The following is a 5642-nucleotide window of genomic DNA, read 5'->3' as shown; positions in this document are numbered from 1 at the left end:
AAAAAACACTAAGAGGCAAAAAGAAAATACAGATCACTCGTAACCCACTGTGAACTCTTACACACACACACTTCTTTTATTATTTTTTTTTACAAAAATAGCTTATCAGAGTGCTTATCAATAAATCCAGCCTGAAATAGAAAATGAAATTAAGTCAAAGAAGAAAAACAACACAGTAAACCTGTGAATGGTAACAATTTCACATCAGAAAGCACACTTACCTAGTTTTTTCAGTTCAGCCTGTTGCTGTAATAACCTGAAGCATGATTGTATGGTTGTGTAGGATAATTACCTAGTAACTCAACTCTGACTTTGAGTTACTGAGCCTGCATATAGAAGGTGTGGTTTTGGTTTGTTTATTCTTGTTGTTTTTTTAAAACTTATTTATTTGACTTAATAATATTTGTTTTCTCCTTTGGAATTGAGTTGAGGAACACAGAATCTTGACAAACTGTCTCTTTCAGATGGATTCAGAGGTCCTACCTAGATATAGGCTTTCTTTTCTTTTTTCTTTTCATAAATTTATTTATTTTATTCATTCATTCTTGGCTGCGTTGGGTCCTCATTGCTGCACGCAGTAGGCTTTCTTTTCTTAAATCAACATATAGTAAGTAAAATTGACGTGTGTGTGTGTACAGTCCTATGTGTAAACATCATCACAATCAAGATACAGATGGTTCTATCACCTTCACCCTAAAAAATCCCTTTAGAGTTCCGCTCTCCCCCCACTGTAACCCCTGGAAACCACTGGTCTGTTCTCCATTACTCCTTCACTTGGTCTTCTTCCTGAATGTCATAGAAATGGAATCATAAAGTATACAGTCTTTTGAGACTGGCTTCTTTGACTCCACATAATGTCTTTGAGACTCATTCATGTTGCTACATGTAATGATAGTATTTCATTCCTTTTTATTGCTCAACAGTGTTCATACTCTACTAGCAATAATATTTATTGCTAAATAGTATCTTAATGCTAAAGAGTATGAATGTACTCAGTTTATCTGTTCACCCATTGAAGGATTTTGGGGTGGTCTCCACTGTTAGGTGATGATTAGAATAAAGCAGATATAAACATTCACATGCAGGTTTTAGGGCGAACATAAAATTCATTTCTCTAAGGTAAATACTTAGGAGGGGGATCATACCATATCATATGGTAAGTATGTGTTTAACTTTATAAGAAACAGGCAAATTGTTTACCTGAGTACCATTTTATATTCCAAGCAACAAATGAGAGTTCCAGTTGCTCCACAACGCCGCCATCAGTAGATGCTGTCAGGCTTTTGTTGCTATTGATTTTATTTTCATCCTAATAGCTGTGTAGTAGTATCTCATCGTGATTTTAATTTGCATTTTCCTAGTAGCTGATTGTATTGACCATCTTTTCATGTGCTATTTCCTCTTTGGTGAACATACATAGACGTTTAAGTCTTTTGCCCCTCGCCTTTTTTTTTCCATCTAGCAAATTACATATTTCACCTATTTATTTTACTTATTGTTTGTCTCTCCTATTAAAATGTAAATTCCATGAGGGCGAGGGTTTTGGTCTGTGTTGTTTTTGCTCTAATGGCTATAACCAAAAATGCATGTAATTTACCTATCAACTAGAACAGTGCTTCATACATTATAGGAAAACTACAATAATATTTGTTGAATAAATGAGCATTTATTGCATACTTACTATGTGTCAGGGACCATTCTAAAAGCATCCTAATATTATCAGATTTTATTAGTGTTGTTGTTATTTTATTATTTCATCAATAATTTTTATTTATTCTTTACAAGTCTTTAATTGTTCAACAAACACACTGAGTGGTTACTACCTTCCAGTTACTGTGCTAGGGCTTAGGAATAAAGTGAAACCTTAGGAGGTTTAACCTTAGGAGACAGGTTAATATTGTAAAATAAGAAAGGTGCTTTGATAAAGATATGCACAGGAACCTGGCAAAGCACAGTGGGGGAATACGGAATTCATACTTAAGGGTCAAGGAAAGCTTTCTAGAAGAGGTGATCACTTAAATCAAACTGAAGGGAATAAAATGCTTAGTTTATACTTTTCCTATAATATTAAACAGAATTAATTTTAAACCTCGATTACTTTGTTCCCATCTACAGTAATGTAAATTATCCAGAAAGCACTATATTTTAAAATGGCATTGAAAACAAACAAACAAAAGGCATTGGTCTTTGTTTCCTATCAGGGTAGGTACCTTTGTTTTAAGGATTATAAGAATTAAACTATAACAAGATGTTCTCCTCATTTTTTATTGGGTTGTTTGTTTTCCTACTATTGAGTTTTAAGAGTTTTTCTAGATACAAGTCCTTTGTTGAATATGTGATTTGAAAATATTTTTCCCCAGTCTATAGCTTTCCTTTCTCTTAGTGTCTTTCACAAAGCAAAAGGTTTTCATTTTAATAAAGTCCGATTTGTCAATTTTTTTCTTTTATGAGTTGTGCTTTTGATATCAAGTCTAAGAAAACTCCCTAATCCCAGGTCATAAACATTTCTACTATATCTTCTTCTAAACGTTTTATAGTTTTACGTTTTACATCTATGATCCATTTTTGAGTTAATTTTTGTATAAAATGTGAGACTGAGGTCAAGTTTTTTTTGTCTTTAGCTTTTTGTGGCATACTTTTGCATATGGATGTTCAGTTATTCCAACATCATATATTGAAAAGGCTATCCTTTTTCCATTGAATTGCTTTCTTACCTTTGTCGACAATTGACATTTTGTGACTCAATTGCTTGATATATTCTGATCCATTGGTCTATGTCTCTATCCCTCCACCAGTACCACAGTGCCTTGATTATTGTTCCTTTACAGTAAGTTTTAAAATCAGGTAGACTGATTTCTCCCACTTTATCCTTCTTTTTCAAAATTGTTATGGCTATTCTGGTCCCTTCGTCTTTCCAAATAAATTTTAGAATCAGCTTGTCTATATCTGCAGAAATCTTATTGGACTTTTGATTGGAATTGTATTAAATCTATAGATTTCTTCAGAGAAAATTGACATGTTCAACTAAATTGGATCTTCCAACCCATGAATCCAGTATGTCTCTCCATTTATTTATGTCCTTTGATTTCTCTCCTCGGTGTTTATAGTTGTCAGCATACAGATCCTGCACAAGCTTTGTTAAATTTATACCTAAGTATTTCTCTTTTAAAAATTTCAAATGAAATATATATTTTAATTTTGATTTCCAAATTGTTTAAGCATGTAGAAATATAATCTTCTTTGTGAGTTAGCCTTATCTCTTGTAGTTGTGCTAAACTCATTTATTAATTTAAGACTTTTTCGGTAAATTCCTTGGGATTTTCTATGTAGAAAATAATGTCACCTGCAGATAGGTACAGTATTCTTTCTTTCTAATCTGTATGTCTTTACTTTCTTTCTCTGCCTTACTGCACTGACTAGGACTTCCTGTACTATACTGAATAGGAGTGTTGATAGAGGACATCTTTGCTTTGTTCCTGATCTTAGGAGAAAGCATTCAGTATTTCACCATTAAACATTACATTAGCTGTAGGTATTTTGTAGATGGCCTTTATCAAATTAAGGACATTTCCTTCTATTTCTATATTGCTGAGAGTTTTTATCATGAATCGATGCTGGATGTTTTCAAATGCTTTTTCTGCATTGTTTGATATGCTCATGTCATTTTTCCTTTTTAGTTTTTTAATATGGTGAATTACATTGATTGATTTTTGAATTTGGAGCCAGTCATGCATTTCTAGGATAAACCCCACTTGGTCACGGAGTAGTATTCTATTTATATATTGCTGGATTTGATTTCCTAGTATTTTTTTTGTGAAGATTTTTGTGTACTGTTCATGAGGGATAGTGGTCTATAGTTTTCTCTCCTTGTACTGTCTTTGCCTAGTTTTTTGGTATCAAGGCAATTCTAGCCTCATAAAATGAGTTGGGAAGTGTTCTCTTCCCTTCTATTCTCTGGAGGAGATTGTGTAAAATTGGTGCTGTTTGTTCTTTAAAAGTTTGGTAGAATTTACCAGTGAAACCATTTGGGCCTGGAGGCTTGTGGAGTTTTTTTAAGGTTTTTACCTATGGATTCCATTTCTTTAATATATATGTTGCCTATTTCTTCTTTGTGTGAGTTTTGGAAGTTTGTGGCTTTTAAAGAATTGGTCCATTTCATCTAAGTTATTGAATTTATGTGCGTAGAGCTGTTCAGAGCATTGCCTTTTAATATCTGTGGGGTCTTTAATGACGTTGGTAATTTGTGTCTCTTCTATTTTTTTTAAATTGTTAGTATGGCTAGAGTTTATTGATTTCATTGATGTTTTCAGAGAATCAGCTTTTGATTTTATTGATTTTCTTTATTGTTTTTCAGTTTTCAAGGTCATTTATTCTGCTCTTTATTATTTCTTTCTTTCTGCTTGCATTTGGTTTATTTTGCTTTCCTTGGTTTCTTAAGATGGACGCTTAGTTGTTGATTTGAGACCTTTCTTCTTCTCTAAGATAAGCTACTTTATAATGCTATAAATTTTGCTTTAAGAACTGCTTTAATTCACCCCACAAATTTTTATGTGTTGTGCTTCATTTTTGTCCAGGCAAAAATATTTTCTAAGATACATGTATCCAATGTTCATTGCAGCGCTATTTACAATAGCCAAGACATGGACGCAACCTAGATGTCTGTCAATAGATGAATGGATAAAGAAGATGTGGTACATATATACAATGGAATATTACTCAGCCATAAAAAAGAATGAAATAATGCCATTTGTAGCAACATGGATGACCTAGAGAGTATCGTACTAAGTGAAGTAAGCCAGACAACGACATATATCATATGATATCACTTATATGTGGAATCTAAAAAAAAAAAATGATAGAAATGAACTTATTTACAAAACAGAAACAGACTCACAGACATAGAGAAAAAACTTATGGAAAGTGGGGGGAGGGATAAATTAGGAGGTTGGGAGTAACATATACACATTACTATGTATAAAATAGATAACCAACAAGGACTTACTCTATAGCACGGGGAACTATACTCAATATCTTGTAATAACCTATAAGGGAAGAGAATCTGAAAAAGAATATAGTCCCTAGCCCCCTGAGTCTCTTTCCATTAGACCCCCATTACTTTAGTTTCTCCTTCAGGAAACCCCAAACCTTCCTTTAATTTAGCAACTAAAGAGTTAATGTCTGACCCCACAGGGAGTTTACTGGACTGAGCTCCAGTGTTGTGATTGAAGCTGTTCGGATTGGTCAAGGCCAGTGCGTACCGGTCATTAAATATTTGGAATATCACCTCTGCCGGTACCTTATGTTTGTACAGCATTTTATAGTTTACAAAAGATATTTACATATATTATCTTAGTTAAGCTTCATGCCAGCTCCGTGACATCAGTACGAATTGTTATTGCCATCATAAAACATTTTAATTATAAAATTAACACACATTAGTGTGGAAAATGAATTATTATTGGGGACTCTCTGCTCAGAAAAATTATCACTTACCCAAGATCACATGGTTATAGGAGTCGGGGTCTAAACTCCTAACAGCTTCAAGAATTGTCATATCTTAAGTGCTCGGTTTAGGGAAGGAAGATTTCACTCTGCACTGGATAGATCTGGGAAGGCAATTCCAGGAGGAAGGCACTGAGCTT

Source organism: Balaenoptera musculus, chromosome 11 (assembly GCF_009873245.2).
Source record: "Balaenoptera musculus isolate JJ_BM4_2016_0621 chromosome 11, mBalMus1.pri.v3, whole genome shotgun sequence".
Taxonomy (NCBI): domain Eukaryota; kingdom Metazoa; phylum Chordata; class Mammalia; order Artiodactyla; family Balaenopteridae; genus Balaenoptera; species Balaenoptera musculus.
This window is presented reverse-complemented; position numbering follows the sequence as displayed.